Genomic DNA, 23,322 nt, shown 5'->3' with positions numbered 1-23,322 from the left:
TTATTTCACCTTCACTTATTCCTTCTCCAGTGCTCCTTGTTTATGTAGAACGGAGTTTGACTATAACATTTTTCTTCTCTCTAAAGAGCTTCTGTTAATATTTCGTGTGGGGCAGTTCAACTGGCAACAAATTCTCTCAATTTTTGTTTGTCTTAGAAAGTATTTCTCCTTTACTTTTTGGAGGCAGTTTTGCAGGATACAGAATTCTAAGTTGGTGGTATTTTTCCTCTCATTACTTTAAGTATTTCACTCCACATTCTTCTTGATTCCATTGTTCCTGAGGAGGTCAGAGGCAATTATTATCTTTGCTCTTCTATGGGCAAAGTGTTTTTTTCCTCTGGCTTTTTTCAGGGTTTTTTGTTTCTTTCTTTTTTTTTTTTTTTTGAGACAGAGTCTCACTCTGTTGCCCAGGCTAGAGTGAGTGCCGTGGCGTCAGCCTAGCTCACAGCAACCTCAAACTCCTGAGCTCAAGCGATCCTCCTGTCTCAGCCTCCCGAGTAGCTGGGACTACAGGCATGCACCACCATGCCCGGCTAATTTTTTTTTTTTCTATATATATTTTTAGCTGTCCATATAATTTCTTTCTATTTTTAGTAGAGATGGGGTCTCGCTCTTGCTCAGGCTGGTCTCGAACTCCTGAGCTCAAACAATCCGCCCACCTCGGCCTCCCGGAGTGCTAGGATTACAGGCGTGAGCCACCGCGCCCGGCCTGTTTCTTTCTTAATTTTCTGCAATTTAAATATGATATGCCTAGGTATATTTGGGGGGACATTTTTCTTGCTTAGTTTTCTCCTGGATCTGGTTTGGTGTCTGACATTCATTTGGGAAAGTTCTCAGTCATTATTGCTTCAAATATATCTTCTCCTTTTTTCACTCAGCATAATTATTTTGAGATTCGTTTATCTGTGGTGTATATTAATAGTTCTTTCTGTTGCTGGGTAGTATTCCATTGTAATGATATACACAATTTGTTTATCTACTCTTTTAAGCATTTGGGTTGTTTCTCTTTTTTATCTATTACAAATAAACTTAGTATGAACATTTGTTTAGACATCTTCGTATGAACATGTGCTTTCCTTTTTCTTGGGTAAATATCTAGTAGTGGAATTGCTGGACCATATGGTATGTGCATGTTTAACTTTTTAAGAAACTGCCCAACTGTGTTTTCCAAATTGATTGTGCCATTTTATATTCTCATCAGCAGGATATAAGAATTCTAGTTTTTGCGCATTCTCACCAATATTTTATATTTTGTATAACATTTTAATAAAAGCGGTATCTCTTTGTGATTTTAATTTACATATCTGTAATGACTAATGATGTTGACCATCTTTTCATGATCTTCTTGTCAATCCATATATCATCATTAGGGAAATGTCTTTTCAAATATTTTTTGCCAGGTTTTTTTAATTGTTTTCTTGCGTTTTCAGTGTTCTTTAGATGTTGTCAATACAAGTTCTTTTGTGTTTTCGTTCTCTTAGTGTTTTTGAAGAGCTCAAGTTTTTGTTTTGATGATGTCCAATTTAACAATTTATTCTTTTATGCATCTTGGTTTTGGTGTTGTATCTAAAAAATCTCTATCCCATTGTCACATAGTTTTTCTTATACCTTCTAGAAGTTTTATAGTTTTAAGTTTCACAATTGTTAACACATCCACTGAAAAGGAATTTCTTTTAAAAAGGAAAGAGATTTTATTCCACTGAACAGTTTGCAAATCTGGGAGAGGCATCCTTCAGTACAAAACAAAGGTGCATTCAGAAAGAACAAAGAGAGGGTTTATCAGTTTATCTTTTATAAAGTTCTTGTCTATGTTCCCACTCTGGTCATCTTATGCAAAGGAGGCATGTAGATTTGCTTGGTCCTGATTGGTTGGTGCTTTTTGAGTTCTGATGGTTTGACACAAGTCACAGTCTCTATTGGTTGATTCAGGCAGCATAAACAGGAACAGACAACTGTGAAAGTCTCAAAGTTAAGCAAATAGGGAGATTTTCCAGGAATACAGAGTACATGTGTGACCTCCAGTCAGCAAATGGCCGCTAAGCTCTAGTTTGAATTCAGGCCCCATCTTGAAGGATTGGCTCTTTCAGGGTTCACATGTATAAATATACAGTCATATTTTGACTTAATATTTGTATATGATGTAAGGTTCATTAATTTTTCTCACCAATATTTTGTAGTTTCATTGTGTATATCTTGTCAGATTTATCTGTATTTTATAACTTTTATCCTAATGCAAATATTAGTTTATTTAACCTAAATAGCCTAATTGGCCAGGCACGGTGGCTTACACCTGTAATCTCAACACTTTGGGAGGCTTAGGAGGGAGGATTGCTTGAGGCCAGGAGTTAGAAACTAGTATAGACAACATAGCCAGACCCCGTCTCTACAAAAAAATTTTTTTTTAATTAGCAGGGCACAGTGGTGCACACTTGTAGTCTCGAGGCTGAGGCAGGAGGGTGACTTGAGCACAGGAGTTCGGAATTACAGTGAGCTATGATCATTCCAGTTTACTCCAGCCTGGGTGACAGAGTGAGACCCTGTCTCTTTACACAGAAAAAAAAACAGAAAGGAAAAAACTAGCCTAATTATTCTCCACTACTGAAACAAGTTTCTCCTGAGTAGTCTACCCCATGCTCCAAGTGTTGAGTTTTCCCTGCCTAGCTGATTAGAACAGGGCACTTTGTTCCCTGTGATCCATGCATTCTCATTGGAGGTGGTTTCCCTCCCAACTGAGCACAAATAGATTCTTTGTGGGCTTGTGTGGATGAAACTAATCTTACATATTCCAATAAGTTCTGTCCCTCCAAAGGGCCAAAGTATGTAAATTAGAAATACATTGGCATTAAAATTTCATGGGGAAATGATTAGGAAAAAAATTATCTAAAATGGATAATAAGGAAAAAAGTTTGACAAACACTACTGTAATTGTTTTAGGATGATTCTTTCACCAGCTCAGGTAGTATTTTGACACACAAGTCCTAACCAGTACTCAACTGAGTACTTGGGAGATACTCTGCAGATCTTTGGAATTCTCTCCTTAAACTACTCTCTCCTCTCTGTTACTCTGTCCTGAGAATTCTAGCTCCTTAGTTTTCTCCAGATTGTTTCCTAAACTCAAGGAATTAAGCAAACAAACAAATAACCAAAACTTTGTATAGACCATTAAGAATTTTATTGATTGAAGCTGCTGAATGAGATTTCACCGAATGTTTTCAGACCTACACATTACATATTTTGTGAAATGGCAATTTTCTGTTGTACTTTAGCAGTATTTTTGAAAAAGAAATTCTATACGTTAGCTTCAAAATTATCAATATTGCATTTGATAATTAAACTTGTCCAATCATAGGTGGCACCACCTCTACTTTTTTTTTTTTTTTGAGACAGAGTCTTACTCTGTTGCTTGGGCTAGAGTGCTGTGGCATCAGCCTAGCTCACAGCAACCTCGAACTCCTGGGCTTAAGCAAAGCAATCCTTTTGCCTCAGCCTCCCGAGTAGCTGGGACTACAGGCATGTGCCAACACTCCGGCCAATTGTTTCTGTTTTTAGTTGAGATGGGATCTTGCTCTTACTCAGGCTGGTCTCAAATTCCTGACCTCAAGCGCTCCTCCTTCCTTGGCCTCCCAGAGTGCTAGGATTATAGGCGTGAGCCACTGCACCCAACCTCTACTTCTTATTCTTTTATTATTATTAATAGTTGACAAATCGTAATTGTATACTTTTTTTTGAGACAGAAGTAACATTTTAATGTGGAGTTGGTAATCGCCTAGAGTGAATGGATATATGGTTTACTGCATCCTCTAATGTGCAAAGGCGGCAGGACAGCAATACTCATTACAATCTTAAGCAAGCCAGGAGTGTGCTAAAAAAGGTGGGCGTTGGCTAAATTCAAAGGGAGTGGGGCCCAGTTCACTTGGTGGCAGGCTCTAGATGACCAAGAGGAAGGGAAAGAAATCCGTTGGTGGGTGCAGGCTGACTTTAAAGGCAGAGCCTGCGGCAAGTGTGTCCTAGGCCCGAAAAATCTAGAAAATCTACCATGGGGCTCCACAGGCTTGGGTAAATAAGGGGCTTCAAGGAAAGGGCTCCCCAGGTGCAAATCATTCATTTTGTGACTGACTGTGGAGCTCAGAAGGAGCTGAGACTATTCACCCTGTGGCCAAATGTGGAAGGGATAGGGAAAGTGGGCTGCAGTGCCGAGAGGAAAGCTCAGGCGGTAGGTTTGGCCTCCACAGGCTCCAATTGGGCCCACTGGTTTTCGAGGCCTTAGAAAACCGGAAGAAACCCAAGCCTTGTGCCCAACCCCTCCCTCATTCTACCCTCCCCACCCTAGCCCTTTGGCAGCTATCCTAGCTTTTCCTTCTTTCCTAGCAGAGGTATCCCGTCTCCTGTTTTCCACATGGCGTTCAGGGGCATGAATTCACCGGTACTGTTTTTCACGGCCTTGTGTGATCCAGGTTACAAGTGGGCTCCTACGTCACTCGCCCAGGAGTCTGGTTCCAAAGCACCTACTCACACAGGCTGCAAAACCCATAATTGTATACATTTATGGAGTACAATGGGATGGTTTAGTATATGTATACGATGTGGAATGATTATATCAAGCTAACATCTATTACGTCACTTAACAGTTTTTGTGTTGAGAACTTTAAAATTTACACTCCTAGCTATATTGAAATATACAATATTAATGAGAGTGCAGGTATCTCTTTGGCATATTGATTTCAGTTCCTTTTTTGTGTATATCCAGACAATTGATAGATCGTATGGTAATTCTATTTTTAATTTTTTGAGGAACTTCCATATTGTTCTCCATTGTGGCAGTTTAACAGTGCACAAGGGTTCCACTCCCACATCCTCATCAACACTTGTTATCTTTTACCTTTTTGATAATAGCCATTCTAACAGGTGTGAGGTGATATTTCATTGTGGTTTTAATTTGCATTTCCCTGATAATTAGTGATATTGAGTATTTTTCCATTAGCCTATTGGCCATTTATATGTCTTCTTTTGAGAAACGTCTGTTCAGGTTCTGTATTAAGCGTTCTCCAGAAAGACAGAAACAATAGGCTATATAAAGGTATATAAAAAGGGATTTATAAGGGGAACTGGCTTACATGATTATTGAGTTGAGAAGTCCCACGATAGCCTGTCTGCAAGCTAGAGAACCAGGGAAGCTGATGGCGTGGCTTAGTCCAAGCCTAAAAGCCTCAGAACCAGGGAAGCCAATGGTGTGTAACTCCAAGTCCAAGACTAAAGTCCCAAGAGAGCTTGGGGACTACCTCGTGTGAGTCCCAGAGTCTAAAAGCCAGAGAACCCAGGGTTCTAACATCCAATGGCAGGAGAAGGGTGTCCTGGCTCTGGAAAAGAGAGAGAGAGAATTTGCTCTTCCTTCACCTTTTTGTACCGTTCAGGCTTGCCCCCATAGAGGGTGGATCTTCCCCACTCGGTCCACTGACTCACACCTCAGTCTCGTCTGGAAACACCCTCACAGACCTAGTCAGAAATAATGCCTTACAGCTGTTAAGTATCCCTTTAATTCAGTCAAACTGACACCTGAAATTAATTATGATGGGTCCTTTGCCTCTTTTAAGTGGGTTGTTGTCTTGCTATTGAGCTGAGTTCCTTATATATTAATATTTTAGACATTAACCCCTTATCAGATACATGGCTGAAAATATTTTCTCCCACTCTGTGGGTTGTCTTGTCACTTTGTTTATTGTTTGGAGTGTGTTTAGTATTTTTGCTGTGCAGAGCTTTTTGGTTTAATGCAGTCCCATTTGCCTCTTTTTGCTTTTGTTGCTTGTGCTTTTGGGATCATACCTAAAAAATTATTGCCTGTACCAATGTGGTGGTGCTTTTCCCCTGTGTTTTTTTCTAGTAGTTTTACGGTTTCAAGTCTTACATTTAAGTATTTATTTTGAGCAGATTGATGCATATGGTGTGAGATAAGGATCCAGTTTCATTCTTTTGCATCTGGATATCCAATTTTTCCAACACCTTATATTGAAGAGATTGTCCTTTCCACACTGTGTGTTTTTGGCACCTTTGTCAAAAATAAATTGGCTATAAATGTCTGGATTTATTTCTGGGCTCTGTCGTGTTCCATTGATCAATGTGTCTGTTTTTATGCTAGTACCATGCTGTCTTGATTACAATAGCTTTATAATACATTTTGAAATTAGGAACTGTGATGCCTCCAGCTTTGTTTTTCTTGCTTACTATTGTTTTGGCTATTTGGTGGGTTTTTTGTGGTTCCATATGAATTTAAGGATTGTTTTTTCTATTTTCTGTGAAAAAATGACATTGGAATTTTGATAGGGGTTGTGTTGAATTTTTAGATTGCTTTGAGTGTACAGACATTTTAACAATTTTTTTTTTTTTAGTCCATCAATAAGTATATCTTTTATTTGTGTTTTCTTCAATTTTTTGCGTTACAGTTTTTAGTATACGGATCTTTCACCTCCTTGGATTTATACCTGAGTATTTATTTTTTGTTGCTATTATAAATGGGATTGTTTTATGTTGATTTTTGTATCCTATAACTTAATTTGTCAGTTCCGACAGTTTTTGGTGGTGTCTACAGGATTTTCTGTGAAAGATCATGTCATCTGCAAACAGTTTTACTTCTTTCTTTCCTATTAGGATGCCTTTTATTTCTTTCTCTTGCCTAATTGTTCAGGCCGGGACTTTCAGTGCTATGTGTTGAAAAGAAGTGGTGAGAGTAGGCATCCTTGTCTTGTCCCTGATCTTAGAGGAAAAGCTTTTAATTTTTCACCATTGAGTGTGATGTTAGCTATGGGCTTGTCATTTATGGCCTTTGTTATGTTGAGGATATTCCTTTTATACCTAATCTGTTGAGAGCTTTTACCATGAAAGGGCGAAGAATTTTGACAAATGCTTTTTCTGCATCCAGTGAGATGATCATATGGTTTTTAATCCTTCATTCTGTTAATGTAGTGTATCACAGTATGCGTAGCACATATTCCTTTGCATATATTTGAACTCTCTTTGCATCCCATGGATAAATCCCACTTGATCATGGTGTTTTTTTTTGTTTTTTTGTTTTTTTTTTTTTTTGAGATAGTGTCTCACTCGCAACCCAGACTGGTCTCAAACTGCTGGGTAAAGCAATCCTCCTGCCTCAGCCTCCTGAGTAGCTGGACTACAGGTGCACACCACCATGCCGTACATGAATGGTTGTATTAATGTGTTGTTGAATTTGGCTTGCTAGTGTTTTGTTGAGAATTTTTGCATCTGTATTCATCAGGGATATTCGTTTGTAATTTTTCTTTTGTATTGTCCTCATTTGGCTTTGGTATCAGTGTAATACTGGTCTTGTAAAATGGGCTTGGACGTACTCCCTTCACTTAAATTTTTTGGAAGAGTTTGAAAAGGATTCGTATTACTTCTTTAAATGTTTAGTAGAATTCAGCAGTGAGGCCATCAAATTGTTGGCTTTTCTTTGATGGGAGACCTTTTATTTTTTAATTACTGATTCAGCCTCCTTTCTTGCTAAATGATCTATTCAGATTTCCTATTTCTTTTTGATGAGTTTTGGTAGCTTGTATGTGTCTAGGAATTTATGCATTTCTTCTAGCTTATCCAGTTTTGGGTGTATAGTTGTTCATAGTCTTTCTTATGATCTTTTGTATTTCTGTGGTATCAGTGTAATGCCTTCTCTTCCATTTCTGATCTTGAATCTTTTTTTGTTAGTCTAGGTAAGAGTTTGTTGATTTTGTATATATATTTTTTAAAAATCTCTTAATTTCGATTTTTTACCTCTATTTCATTTATTTCTGCTCTGATTTTTATTTCCTTTCCTCTGCTAACTTTGGGCTTAGTTGTTCTTTTTCTAGTTCCTTGAGATGTAATGTTAGATTGTTTACAGTTTCTTGTTTGTTTCTTGTTTTCTTGTTTCTTGTTTCTTTCTTTGTTTTTGATATAGGTGTTTATTGTTACAAATTTCCTTACTAGAACTGCTTTTGCTGCATGCATTAAGTTTTGGTATGTTGTGTTTCCATTTTCATGTGTCTCACAGTATTTTTTTTTATTTCCTTTTTGATTTCTTTGACCTATTGGTTATTCAGAAACATGTTGTTTAATTTGTACATATTTATAGATTTTCCAAGTTTTCTCCTGTTATTAATTTCTACTTTCATGCCATCGTGATTGGAAAAGATACTTTTTTCTTTTTTTTTTTTTAAGGGACAGCCACAGAGATATGAAAGAAAAGATACTTGATATGTTTTCAATCCTCTTAAATTTTTTGAGACTTGTTTTACGTGATCTATCCTGGAGAATGTTCCATGTCCACTTGAGAAGAGTGTATATTTTGTTGCTGTTGGTTGAAATGTTCTGGTATGTCTGTTAGGACCATTTGGTTCAAGGTGTTATTCACATCCATTGTTTCCTTATTAATTTTCTGTGTAAATGATCTATCTATTGTTGAAAGTGGGGTATTGAAGTCCCCTACTGCTATTCTATTGCAGATTATCAAATCACTTGGTAATTATATATTTAGGTGCTCCCATGCCAGTTGCATATATATTCACAATTTGTATATCATTTTGATTAATTGACCATTTTATCATTATTAATGATCTCTTTTGCTTCTTTTTATTGTTTTTGTCTGATAAACTATAGCTGATATAAGTTTTTATTTGATATAAATATAGCTACACCTGCTCTTTTTTGGTTCTATTTGCATGGTATATCTTTTTCAGTTCCTTCACTTTTAGTCTGTTGTATCTTTTTTCCCCCCTAAGAGACAGGGTCTCACTCTGTCACCCAGGCTGGAGTGTAGTGGTGTAATCATAGCTTACTGCAGCCTTGAACTCCTAGGCAGAAGCTACCCTCCTGCTTCAGCCTACTGTGTAGCTAGGACTACAAACATGCGCCACCAGGCCTGGCTAACTTTTTTTGTTGTTGTTTTGTAGAAATGGGGTCTCACTATGTTGTCCAGGCTGGTCTCGAACTCTAGGCCTCAAGTGATCCTCCCGCCTTGGCCTCCCAAAGTGCTGGGATTATAGGCATGAGCCACCATGTCCAGCTCTATGCCTGTGGTCCCCAAACCCCAGGCCACGGACTGGTACTGGTCTGTGGCCTGTTAGGAGGTGGGCCCCACAGCAGGAGGTGAGCAGTGAGCAATCAAGCGAAGCTTCATTTGTGTTTACGGTTACTCCCATTGCTTGCATCACTGCATAAGCTGTACCTCCTGTCAGATCAGCTGCCGCATTAGAGTCTCTCTCTTTTTTTTTTTCTTCCTTCTTAGGAAACTGGGAAACATTAGATTCTCATAGGAGGACGAACCCTACTGTAAACTGCGCATGCAAGGGGTCTGGATTGCGCACTCCTCATGAGAATCTAATGCCTGATGATCTGAGGTGGAGCTGAGGCAGTGATGCTAGTGCTGGGGAGCAGCTGCAAATACAGATTATCATTAACAGAGAGGTTTGACTGCACAGTAAATGTAAGGTGCTTGAATCATCTGGAACCACCCCCCAACCCCCGTCCATGGAAGAATTGTCTTCCATGAAACTGATCCCTGGTGCCAGAAAGGTTGGGGACTGCTGGCTCTATATGTGTCTTTACTAGTAAAGTGAGTCTCTTGTAGGCAGCATATATTTGGGTCTTGTTTTTTCTTCTTTAGCTATTCAAACACTTTATGTCTTTTGACTGGAGAATTTAATTGATGGTAATTATTGATAGGTAAGTACTTACCCATTTGTAATTTGTTTTCTGGTTATTTTATAGATCCTTTGTTTTTTTCTCTTTTGTTGTCCTTTGAAATTGGGCAGTTTTCTGTGTTGGTATGCTTTGAATTCTATATTTTAGTGTTTTGTGCAGTTACTTTAGGTTTTTGCTCCGTGGTTACCATGACTCATACTGATAACAGGCTATTCTAAACTGATAACAATTTCACTTTAATTGCATACAAAAACTACACTTTTACTCTTATTTTATGATTTTAATGTCAAAATTTACATCTTTTTGTAATTTATATTGCTTAACAATTTATTGAAACTACCATTGTTTTTAATAGTTTTGTCTTTTAACCGTCATATTAGAGTTAAATTGCTTTATGTACCACCCTTACAGTATCAGAATATTTTGAATTTGACTATGTATTACTTATACCATCAACTATTTTACTTATGTTTTATGTTATTAATTATCAGCATTTCATTTTAGCTTTAAGAACTCCTTTTAGCAATTTCTGTAAGGCAGGGCCAGTGATGGTGAACTTCCTTAGTTTTTATTTCTCCCCCATTTCTGAAGGACAGCTTTGCTGAGTAACGTATTTCTGGTTGGCAGGTTTGGTTTACCATATATGGGTAATTTTCAGCCATTATTTCCTTAAAAATGCTTTCTAGGTCTTTTTCTCTCTTCTTTTTTCAACTTCTGTTATACAAAAGTTAGTTCTCTTGATTGTGTCCCATAATTTCCATAGTCCCTCTTCATTCTTTCTCTTTTATTGTTTTTATCCCTCTTACTGGGTAATTTTAAATGTCCTGTCCTTGAGCCCAGTATTTCTGCTTGATTCAAGTCTATGAGTGAAGCTTTCTGCTGAATTTTTCAATTAGTATTGTATTCTTTATTTCTGTAATTTCTATTTGTTTTATTGTATTTTTTCTATTTCTTTGTCCACCTTTTTACTTTCATAAATTATTGTCAAATTTCATTGGATTTTTTTATTTGTCCTTACAGTTCTCTGAACTTTCAGTCTTATTCTGAATTCTTTGTCCTTCATTTCCTAAATCACCATTTCTTCAAGGTCTGTTATTAGGAACTTTATTAGGTTCTTTTGTTAGTGTCATATTTCCCTTATTCTTCATAATTCTTGCATCCTTGTGTTGGTATCTGAGCATTTGAGGAAACAGACACATCTCCCAGCCTTTGCAAGTGTTCTATGCTGGTGATAGATCTTTAGTATTTAGCCTGGGATTCTGGATAGGGCAGGTATTAGCCACCATGGGCAAGCAAATCCTGCTGTTGGGTTCTCTATTAGGCTGGGCCACTTTGGGACCTAAGGTATAGGGTCAAGTAGAGCTGCTGGCTGTGTTCTGTGGTCTGGTGACATGGAGCTACCAGCTGGGCTTTGTGACCACCTCTGTTTGGGCAGAGTTGCAGGCTATTTTCCCTGGCTGAGTGGTACTGCTGTTAGGAATCTGTAGTTGGGCAGGGCTGCAGGCTGGGCTTTAAAGCTGGGTGAGGTTTCTGGGGGTCACTGCTCATCCATTGGGACAGCCAGGGCCGCAGGCTATGCTCTACAGATGTGTGGATGTGGGCTTGCCTCCTGGCCTGAGGAAGCCTTATATAGAGCTCCAAGGTTGGGTGGGGTTCCTGCTAGTTCCCTGGGTTCAGACAGGACTAGATGCTCCCCTATGAAGATGTTTGTAGCCATTAATTTGCCCTCCTGGTCTGGGATAGCCATAAGCAGAGCACTGAAACTGGGTGGATAAGCTGGCTTAGGAACTCAAGCCTGGCAGATCTGTTAAACATGCTGACAGTGATGCTGTTGGCTGGTCTATCTTGTGGAACACCTCTGTTAGCCAGAATGCAGAGAAATTGCCAAAGTCCTCATGCTTGTTGCTGTGATGTCCATCCCCCTTCACTGTAACTGATTCAGGTGATCTAGGCTTGTCGGTACCCCCAGTGTTCCCCATGGGGCAAGACAGAAGTCAGCCTTCTGTAACAAATCCCAAGATGTTGGGAAGCTGGATGTTTGCCTCCAGCTCTCTTCTTACTGTAGAAACCATGGGCCCAGGAAAATCCTTTGTGTGGCACTGTGCCAGCTTGAAGGAGAGGTGATGTAGTCAAAATGAAACTGTTCCTCTTCTAATGTGCCTTTTCTAGCTCTGTGGTCCAAAGGAATGTCTCAGCCTCACTCCTCTGAGTTTTGGGATATTTATTAATAAAAAGATATTCTTGTCTATGGATAGTTGCTAGTTGGGTTTCTGTTGAGGGGGACTGGAGCTGGGGAACTCCTATTCCACATTCTGGCTGATGATACTCCTATTTCCTCTTATTCTTCCAGGACCTGTTTTTAATGTATAACTTTAGTGTTTTATTTTGTATTGTAAGAAGTGAATAAACCTTAGGAGTATCTACTGCTAAATTTGTAGAATGGAATAATTTCAGTACTAAAAATAGGATGCTCTGTATTTGTCTTTTTAATATTGTTAATTATAGAGCAATATCTAAATTACAACATGAATTAATAACTAGATTCTAAAATGCCCACATGGATTTGTCCTAGGGCAAGAACCATACCTTTCATTTGTAGGATTAGCAGCACTGGAAAGCATTATTAGAGATGAGATAGTTAAATCAACTCTATTACAGATGAAGCAAAACTAAGGCCCTTGGAGTTATTTGATTTGGTCACTTCCATTTAGCAGAGATCTCTTGTAAGAGCCCAATTTTCTTTTTGTCAAGTTTAATTTTCTGTCTGTGTTGTAACCCCTGGGATGTCACCTCTAAATTCTGTGTAGGAGCTTAGCATTATAAAAATCTCTCATCTTTTCTCTTGTAACTATAAGCATATAAGCTCTTTAGTAAATACTTGCTTGTTTAATTTGGTACTTTGATTCGTTCTGACAAATAATATGCACCAATTACCATGTTGGATCCTGGGATGGCAAGTCCAGTCATACATACAAAGCTTTTTTCCACCTGCCCTTGGATGTTATGTCCTTACCCCAGATGTCATTTACACCCACATTTTCTCCAACTCCTTTGCCTCATCTTAAACGTCTGTGCATTTTTTCAGGCTGCTGCTTATGGTAGGCAGAATTTTAATATGGTCCCCTATATAAGTTCTGACACTGTAAATATGATGGGATAACATTCTCCATTATGTCATCGGACATAGCACACAGTTTACTTCAGGAGAGTGAGATTATCCAGATGGGCCTGCCCTAATCACACAAACTCTTTAAATCTGAATCTAGAGTCAGAAACAGAGAGAGTAAGAGATTAGAAGTATGAGAGGGATTTGAGGTGAAGGATATTCTCTGTTGCTGGCTTCAAAGATGGAGGGAGTCACGTGGCAAGGGCTTGGGCAGTCTAGTCTCTAGGAGCAGAGGGTGACCTCTGATTAACAGCCAGGAAGGAAAATGGGGGTCTTATTCTTAGAACCACAAAGAACTGAATATTGCCTGAATGAGCCTCAAAGCACATTCTCTTTAGTCAGGCCTCCAGGTGAGAACACAGCTCTTCAGCACCTTGATTTCAGCTTTATGGTGACCCTCAGCAGAGAACCTAATCACACCATGCGTGAACTTCTGCCTTACAGAACTGTGAAGTAAAAAAAATGACTGCTGTGTCTCATTAATTTGCAGCAGTTCTTTATATATTCTAGATAAAAGCCCTTTTTGAGCTAAGTGTGTTGCAGATACCTTCTCCCATTCCAACTTGCCTTTTCAAAACTCTTTATGGGTTGGTCCGAGTGCAGTGGTATTTACAACTAATTGATCACAACCAGTTACAGATTGCTTTGTTCCTTCTCCACTCCCACTGCTCCACTTGACCAGCCTTTTTAAAAAAAAAAAAAACACAACTCTTTATGGTTTCATTGAACATGAGGTCTTAATTTTAATGTCCAAGTTTTCAGTGTTTTCCTTTATAGTTAATGCTTTTGATGTCTTAAGTCTGTCTCTAACTTGAGTCATAAAGATAATATCCCATATTCATATCTGAGAGCTTTAAAATTTTGCTGTTTACATTTAGCTTAATAATATACTTGTAGTTAAATTATGCATATAATGTGAGGTAGTGATTTGGAGTTTGTTTTTTTGTTCTTGGCTCTTCTTTTTCCAAATGAGTACCAAATTGTCCCAGCACAATTTAATTTTCCGTGTTTTGTTATGTGATTTTCTTATTTTTGAGTTTTGAGAGTTCTTTATATATATTCTGAATTCAAGTTCTCTGTCAGATATGTGATTTGCAAATGTTTTCTCTCAATGTGTGTTTTATCTTTTTATCCTCTTAACTGTGTCTTCCTCAGAACAAAAGTTTCATTTTGATGAGGTTTAATTCATCAGCTTCATGGATTTTGCTTTAAGTGCTGCAGCTAAGAACTTTTTGCCCAACCCACAATTTTCTCTATCTTCTAAAAGTCTTATAATTTTATATTTGGGAGTTAGGTCTATGATCTTTTATGACTTAATGTATAAGGTATTAGGTAGAGATCGAGGTTCATTTTTTTGACATATGGATATCAAGGATCTTTTGTCGAAAAGATTATTTCTACATTGAATCATCTTTGTACTTTTGTCAAAAATCAATTGATCATATTTGTGTGAGTTTATTTCTGGACTCTATACTGATTATGTCTGTCCTTTTTCTCATACCCTGCCTTGATTATTTCAGCTTTATGTTAATTATTGAAATCACACAATTGGAGGCCCCCAACTTTGTTCTTTCTAAATTGTTTTGGCCGTTCTGATTTCTTTGCCTTTGCACATAAATTTTAGCTTTTTTGTATCTATAAGGAATCCTGTTGGGATTTTGATTGGGATTGCATTGAATATATACATCAAATTGGGGAAAATTGGCATTTTAGCAATAATGAGTCTTCCAATCCATGAATATGGTATTTCTCTCTATTTAGGTCTTCTTTGATTTGTTTCATGCATAGTTTGATTAGTTTTCAGCATACAAATCTTGCAAGTTTTTGTTAGATTTATACTTAAGCAATTCTTTTTTTTGTCTCTCCGCTGCTTTTTACATTTTGGTGCTATTGTAAATGGTACAGTTTTTAAAATGTTTGACTTCCATTTGTTAATTCCTAGTCTGTAGAAATCCAATTGCTTTTTGTATATTAACCTTGCATTCAGCAACTTTTCTAAACTCATTCTAGGATTTTTTTTGTCAATTCCTTGGAATTTTCTAATAACATGCCATTTTTTACTAGAGGCAGTTTTATTTCTTCCTTTCCAATTGATATGCCTTTTATTTCTCTTTCTTAACTTATTTTACTGACTATGACTTGGAGTGACAAGAGTAGACATCCTTGCCTCATTCCCGGAAGGAAAGAATTCAGTCTTTCACCATTAAATTTCATGTTAGCTGTAGGCTTTTGTAAATACCCTTTATCAGTTAAGAAAGTTCCCTTCTAAGTTTGCTGAGACTTTTTAAAATCATGAACAGATGTTAAGTTTTGTTAAATGCGATAATTATGATTTTTTTCTTATTTAGTCTGCTAATACATTGAATTATATTAGTTGACTCTAGTTGAACGAGACTTGTGATCACAGAATAAACCCTAGTTGTGATATGTTATCCTTTTCATATATTGCTGAATTCAATTTGCTAATATTTACTTGAGGATATTTGTCTGTGATTTTCTTATAATATCTTTGGTTTTGCTGTCAGGGTAATAATTTTGGTTTTCAAAATGGAAATCTTCTGTTTTCTAGAAGAAAATGCACAAATTGGTATTATTTCTTCCTTAAATGTTTGGTAGAGTTTGCCTTTGAAACTATTTGGGTTTGGAGTTTTCTTTGTTGGCAATTCAGTTGTATGGATTCAGTTTCTTGGATAGCTGTGAAACTTCAGGTTATCTATTTTTTTCTGGAGTAAGTTTTGTCTTGTAAGGAATTATTAGTCTTTTGCATCCAAATAGTTGAATTTACATATATAGAATTATTCATGATATTCCCTTAATCTTTTTATGTATTTGGAGTTTTTACTGATAATCTCCTTTTAGTCCAGATACTGGTCTTTTTCTTTGGTCATTCTTAGAGGATTAACAATTTTATTGATCTTTTTGAAGAACCAGCTATTGGAGATTCATTAATCTCCTTTATTTTTCTATTTTCACCTTTGTTGATTTCTTATCTTTATCATTTCCATCCTTTCGCTTGTTTGGTGGTTATTTTGCTCTTTTTCTAGTTTCTTAAGTGAAAGCTTAAATTATTGATTTGAGACCTTCTTTTCTAATACAAGCATTTAATAGATAAATTGCCTCCTAAATATAGATTTAACTTCATCCCACAAATTTTGGTATGTTGTATTTCATTGTCATTTTATTCAAACTTTTTCTAATGTTCTTTGAGACTTCCTCTTTACATGGGTTATTTAGAAGTTGTTTTCTACTTTTATTCTACTTTACTACTGAAGTATTTGATTTACAAATACTTGGGGAAATTTTTTCTAGGTATGTTATTAACAATTTAATTCTCTTATGGTCAGAGAACATACTTTATATGATTTCAACTTATTCTAATGTGTCAAGATTTGGGTTTGGGCTCAAAATATGGTTTATCTTGATGAATATTTCAAGTGCAGTTGAAAATAACATGTATCCTTTTGTTGTTAGGTAGAGTGTTCTATAAATGTTGATTGGGTCCAGTTGCTTGATAGTGTTGTTTCAGGTCAACTATATCTTTGCTTATTTTTCTACTTGTTCTGTCAGTTACTAGGAGAGAAATAATGAAGTCTCTATGTATGATTGTGGCTTCTCTATTTTTTCATTTATTTCCCATCCCATCCCGTTTCATCCCATCCCGTTTCATCCCATCCTCATAGGCTCAAGTGATCATCCTGCCACAGCCTCCCAAGTAGCTGGGATTACAGGCACGCCCAACCCCACTGGCTCCCTATATAAGTTTTTGCTTGGATATACATTGAAGATCTGTTATTAAGTGAATATACTTTAGGATTGTCAGTCTTTTTTATGAATTCACCTGTTTCCTATTATATAATGTTCCTCTTTATAGCTCATAATTTTCCTTGTTTTGGGTACTATTGTTGTGGTTTTTTATTTTTTGTTTGTTTTTGGTTTTTTGTTTGTTTGTTTGTTTGTTTGTTTTATTTTTTTTTTTTTGAGACAGAGTCTGAGTCTATTGCCCAGGCTAGAGTGCTGTGGTGTCAGTCTAGCTCACAGCAACCTCAAGCTCCTGGGCTCAAGCAATCCTCCTGCCTCAGCCTCCTGAGTAGCTGAGACTGCAGGCACGTGCCACCACATCCCAGCCAATTTTTTTCTGTTTTTAGTAGAGACAGGTTCTCACTCTTCCTCAGGCTGGTCTCGAACTCCTGAGCTCAAGCGATCCTCCAGCCTTGGCCTCCCAGAGGGCTAGGATTACAGGCGTGAGCCACTATGCCCAGCCAAGGATTCTCTTAATATAGCCACTTCAGCTTTCTTATGATTAGTATTAGCATGGTATCTTTTTCTTTCTTTTCTTTTTTTTTTTTTTTTTTTTTTGAGGCAGAGTCTTGCTCTGTTGCCCAGGCTAGAGTACCATGGCGTCAGCCTACCTCACAGCAACCTCAAACTCCTGGGCTCAAGCAATCCTTTTGCCTCAGCCTCCCAGTTAGCTGGGACTACAGGCATGTGCCACCATGCCCGGCTAATTTTTTCTATATCTATTTTTAGTTGTCCAGCTAATTTCTTTCTATTTTTTAGTAGAGACAGGGTCTCGCTCTTGCTCAGGCTGGTCTCAAACTCCTGAGCTCAAACGATCTGCCTGCCTCGGCCTCCCAGAGTGCTAGGATTACAGGTGTGAGCCACCGCGCCTGGCCTTTTTCTATCTTTTAAACTTTTAGCATTGCTATAGCATTATATTTAAATGGTTTCTTATAGATAGTATATAATTAGGTCTTTTGTTTATATCTAGAATGAGAATCTGTCTTTTAATTTGTGTGTATAGATCTTTTACATTTAATGTATATATTAATATGGCTGGATTTAGGTCTGTCATTTTATTATTTTGGTTGGTTTATCCCTCTAATTTTTGTTTCTCTATTCTCCCTTTCCTACTTACGGATCATTTGGATATATTTTTGTATGTGTTTTAAATTATTTTTTGGCATTTTGACTATGTATCTGTTTATTTTCCTAATAGCTGGTTTAGGGAGTATAATATGCACATTGCTTTGGGAGGCTGAGGTAGGATGATCACTTGCAGCCTGGAGTTCAATGTGTAAAGATGAAAATGGGCCATGTATTCTGTTAATGGAAATTGACATTTGTGGTTCCAGCTATAGGTTAGTGGCTTTTGAATATCAGGCTCAGGAGGCAGAATGGAGATTGACGATCATGATGACAGCCAATAAAGGTGATTGAGCAGAACAGCAAATGATATAATGAAAGTGAAATTGTCTTCCAGGTTTAACACATTGCCACACTAGAAAAAAAAATTTTTCCTTGGGGCCATGGTGTTTTATTATGAAAATAGAGTAAAAACTTCAAAAACGAAACAATGCTTTCTAATTTAATGAAAAATGAAATATTTATCGACTTATATTCATTTAATCCACATTTTTAGAATTAATTTGTCAATGTTAATTATAACAATAAGAACATCAACAGCTAAGATTTTCATGCAAAAATCTGCAGGGTTTTGCCCAGGTTTTGCTTTACGAGGCCTCGGGCTCCAAACTAGCGTGAGTTAAATACAACTCACATGGCAGTTAATGTGTTAAGCTGCCAGCATGTAAGCCAGTTGGATCTCTAATGTGGTTTGAGAATGAAAGGATAAGGTCCTATAAGGTTAATAGTGAATTTTAAAATGAAGTTAACCAAAAATACAGTCTAAGGGTTCTCCCAAATAGCTGTACGAGTGCAAAGCATCACTTCTGGACTAAAGTAAGCCATAGTTCTCTTATTTGAAAGAGCTACAGATATTCATCAGTATGCTACAGAGCTGTATCCCCAAGGCTGAGAGTTCACCATAGGGCTTCCCTGAGAGTGCAAGTCGTGAGAACAACTGGGCAATCCTAGCTTGTTTTATAAAGGGGGAAGAGAAGAGTGGCAAGTCCTAGGCAGGTCTGCCTTAGTTCTGTGGACCATAACCTGCAGATCGATGATGTGCAAATATTTAGCAGGTAAGTTTTGCTCTGATAGCAATAGGAATAAAGGAAAAAGCCAACATGATAGGTGCAAGAAAGAGAATGATCATTAAGTGTAAATGGGGAATATAAGAGAAAGGAGAGAAAAAATTACTGAGAAAACTGTGCCACCATCAGTAAGAAAAAGTGAAGTCAGACCACAGAATGTTTTGAGGGAGAATGATTAGTTTTAAGCAGACCAGGGTTAAACAGTAGAGCATTATAAATAGAGGCAGCATAATATATTCACAACACACACCCTGGAGCCCAATTGCCCATGCTTGAATCCTGATTCTGCAACTTCCATATCATTTTGAGTAAGTTCCTTAAACCTTTCTTTGTTTTGGTTCCTTATCCATAAAATAAGGAAATGCATTCACATACTTAACCCTATGAGATAAAGTACTTAAAGCATTCCTACCGTAAAGTAAGCACGAGGTAAGTGTTAGTTGTTGTGGTTGCTGTTACTACTATTCTTCCTCAGGAGTTATAGCTAATGTATATGAACACTTTCAAGATCTGGAGAAAGGTAGAATTATAAAATTAAGTCATTGCTGTAAAGGTTTGTGATTAAATCCATGTAAATGGTTGAATTCTCTGAGTCACTTTTAAGTATTTTGTCTTGAACAAATGTTCTGTCTTGCTTTCTGTCACTTTGCCATTTGTAACTCCCTATTCTACTCTATATGTGTCCTCTTATTACTTGATCTTGAAATCTGCTTTAAGATAAAGCTTTCACAGAAAATGTTGAGAATGTATAAGTGTAGTCTCAGTTCCCAGATTTGATTTAAGACACTACATAGATCTAACCCTTTTCTGTCCTGTGCTTGAATCCACCATATTCTCTTCTTTCTCACAGCCTACTTCCTAGTGTTTTGTTGCTTGCTTCCAGAGTTCACCGTAACACAACATATAAAGTATAATTCAGGGTGTTTCTGAACACTTTTTAAAAACTTATTTTGAAGAAATTATAAATTATCAGAAATTCCAGAAATGGTACATAGTAGTCTCATGTTTGTATCAGCAAGTTTCCTTCAGTGGTGACATCTTCTAGTGCATTATCAAAACCAGGAAATTGATACTGGCACAATGCAACTAATTAGACTACAGACCTTACTTGGATTTCAGCAGTTTTTGCAAGCACTCATTGATGGTTGGTGGGCAGGGGTTGTGTGTGGTAATGTATTTATGTATAACTCTGTAATATTTTGGCTTATGTATAGATTTGTATAACCACTACCATGTTCAAGATACAGAACTGTTCTGTCACCACAAAGAAACTCTCATCTTTCAACTATTTATATAATTCTTTGGTATTGCACTGGCCTAGCTCATAACTATGACCCAACTCCAGTGGTTGTGGTTAACAATTATTGATCTCACTGAACCCTTCTAATGTGTTTCATCTTCTGTCTTTCAGGATAATTGCTCATAAGAGCTAATGCTCTTTGTTGTTTACTTTTATTTGGGGAAGGTGGGCAGGCAGTCACTTTTGTAGTCCTAATCTAATATGTACAAAATATCTGTCATAGCACTTACGTAAGAACTATAAGAAAAATGTATTCACTGAAAATATTTTTACTAGAAAAATGAGTTTGAAAACTTAAATCTGAGTCTTATGTCTATGTATTTAATAATTCTAGTTGGGATTATTTTGGAATACTACATTGAGATGTAATGGTTTCTAAACTAAACTTACTAAAAAACAGTTTTTTAAAAAATGGGCACCTAGTATTGTAAAATACCTGGTATAGGAAATTGTTTTTAGGATTTTTATTAAAATGCTTCTCAGTTTATTGAAATAAGGTTTTAATTTTTTCTTTTAAAAACATGTATATAGTATGAACTGCAAATAGTACAGAAGACCACAAAGAGTGAAAAATAACTCTTAACTTCAAACCCTAGTCAACCATCTTTCTTCCTCAGAGACAATCACTGTATTCTTTTTTTTAATATTCTTCCAAAGATATTTTATGCATATTCAAGCCCAAGTGTGTATAGAACCTTTTATACACAGTGGCTCTGAGCCTGCATTTTTTCATTTAACGCTGTGCTTTAGAGATTTTTGTTGATAAGAAATACTGAGATCTGCTGCTAATTTTAGATTGGAAGCATAGTATTTCATTTTAAGGATGTACAACTAAAAGACCTCTCATTGATATGTTCACAAGTGGTAGTTGGGAATCGTAAAAAGTAAATCTCTAAGCATTTCAGCGTGACTGTGTATTTATTAGCTAATTTTGTTGAAATTAGACCAAGGCTTTTTCACTGACAGTGTAGAGTCTACTAACAAAGGAGTTTAATGTCCTCTTCCTTGCTTAGACCATGCTCACAGTGCATTATCTGTAACTTCCATTTGGGTTCTTTAAGTGATGTGAGAAATTAGACCCTTAAGAGACAATCTGAGAGTAAAACTCCTAAGATTTTTACTGTTTACTGTTTGCCTTAGTGTTTCAATTGTATCAGTCATACCCAGTTCAGTAGCACTTTCCTTTTTTTTGGTAGCTTGCTTTTACTAAGTCTTTCTGTAGTATTCAACCTAGTGATCACAGAAACAACTTGCTTTTTTCATTCCTATTTCATCAGTTTAACTGCTATTCATACAAATCATTAGTTATCATAGCAAATGCACTTAGCACAAACAGTTGTGGTAACAACCACATCTTATCCTTGATAAACATATATCCTGTCATGGGAGCAAAAATGTGTGGGCTTATTAGTGGTAGACTACTAGTCAAAGTATTTAGTATGCCAAAGTCATCATAAATTTTACTTAGAAAACCAAGAATATTGATTAAAATCAGTTAAGTTAAAGATTAAGAGCTTCTTGTGTTTCATAATTTTAGGTAACCATTTGGTAGGCATTTAAATTGTTTTCAGGAAAAAAAAAATTGTTTCCAACATTTTGCTTCCCATAATGATTCAATAAATATGCTGAATCATTCTATCTGCACACATAAAGGCTTAAAAAAACCTTGAAATGGAATTACTAAGTATAAGGAGATAGTCACTTTTTACTTTCAGTATATTTTGCTGAAAGGAATCTTAGATATTTTATTGCCTAATTTTTAATATTTAACTGTAATAAAATATGTAAATTTATTCTTTCAGAATTAACCAGCTTTATGTTCTCCTTTTTCTCCAATTTGATTTATAAAGAGAAAAAAAAATTTTCCTATGAGTCATAAAACACATTATGTGGCATTGAGTCATAGGATTCCAGACATCTCTCACACACAAATGACTGACTTTCTGTGTTGTCATGCTGTGTGTGTGATTTATCCTGTGCAATAAATACAGTTTCTCAATTCGACTAGGTCTGGTCATATTTAAACACTTTAGGAAGTTTGGTATGAAAATAAGTAACACTGAAAAGCCTAGGCAAAGGATCCTTTTTCAAAAAAATAACTAAATTAGGACACAGCTTATATCCTGTTATCTTAATGGTTCTGTGGTAGTTTCTTCAACAACTATTTGTTGAATAATTTCTGTGTAGAACATTCTGTTTCCTGGGGTATACGTTGGAATAAAAAACAAGGTCATGTGTAAATTGTGGTTAGACAATAACTCTTAGCTTACTAAACAGTTTACCATTAATAGCACTTTACTCTCCTTTCTTTACTGGAACACCTATTACTATTTTAAGGACAAAAATAATATCACAAATATATTAGAATTATAGAATGAAATGTTTGAAGAGATCAGTGATGATTATATGTTACATACATCTTTATAATACCTTTATATACTACAGCTAAGCCTTTTTTGTATTACCTTTGGATATTTAATCCCTCTTTTACCTGACAGGTTTCTTTTTTTTCCCCTTATTTATTCTCAGTGGCCCAACTACTCTTAGAGTAATTAAGGGATTCCCAAACTAGAAAATTATTACAAAATGAGGTACATTTTTCATTTAAATCTTGAAACTGTAATAGTATTCTAATATGGTAAGAGACCTCAAAATACAGTACCTATTAAGTTTATTTCTCTTAATAGTCTAGAAGTCAGTTGTCCACGCTAGTGGGACATCTTTGTTCTGTAAGATCATTCCTGGAACTTGTGTCTTGACAGTGTGCCTACATCAGCATGACCAAAACTCGCTCAATTTTTCATCTGCCTTCCAGCCTGAGGGAAATGAGAAACGTAGTCCAGCTCCAGAGTAGTTGTCTTTTAAGTTGAAGATGACCTGGAAGTTGTGTCCATTAACTTTTACTCATATACCATTGATCAGTACAAAGTAAAATAACTTCAAGGGAAGCTAGGAATGTACTTTCTCCTTGGGTGCCTAAGTGACCAGCTAAAATTTTATTCCTATGGTCAAAGGTGGAACATAGTAGAAAACAACAATTAGTCACAGAAGCCTTCATCAAAAATGAAGGATATAAATTTCAATATAAGTATTTCTAAATAAATAGTTTTCTCAAATGCACCCAAGTCAGCAATACTCTGTTGTAACTGTAGATAGAGTGTAGGTGTGAATTAAAAATC

At 36.5% G+C, this 23,322-nt stretch overlaps 1 protein-coding gene across 2 annotated transcripts in view; it reads left to right on the top strand.

The window, feature by feature from the left end:
* ANKRD28 (ankyrin repeat domain 28) overlaps positions 1-23,322 on the top strand; it is a 112,230-nt gene that overhangs the window by 9,160 nt on the left and 79,748 nt on the right. The window lies entirely within an intron of this gene.

Source organism: Eulemur rufifrons, chromosome 7, assembly GCF_041146395.1.
Source record: "Eulemur rufifrons isolate Redbay chromosome 7, OSU_ERuf_1, whole genome shotgun sequence".
NCBI lineage: Eukaryota > Metazoa > Chordata > Mammalia > Primates > Lemuridae > Eulemur > Eulemur rufifrons.
The sequence above is the reverse complement of the archived record's forward strand: the minus strand, read 5'-3'. Positions and strand labels throughout refer to the sequence as shown.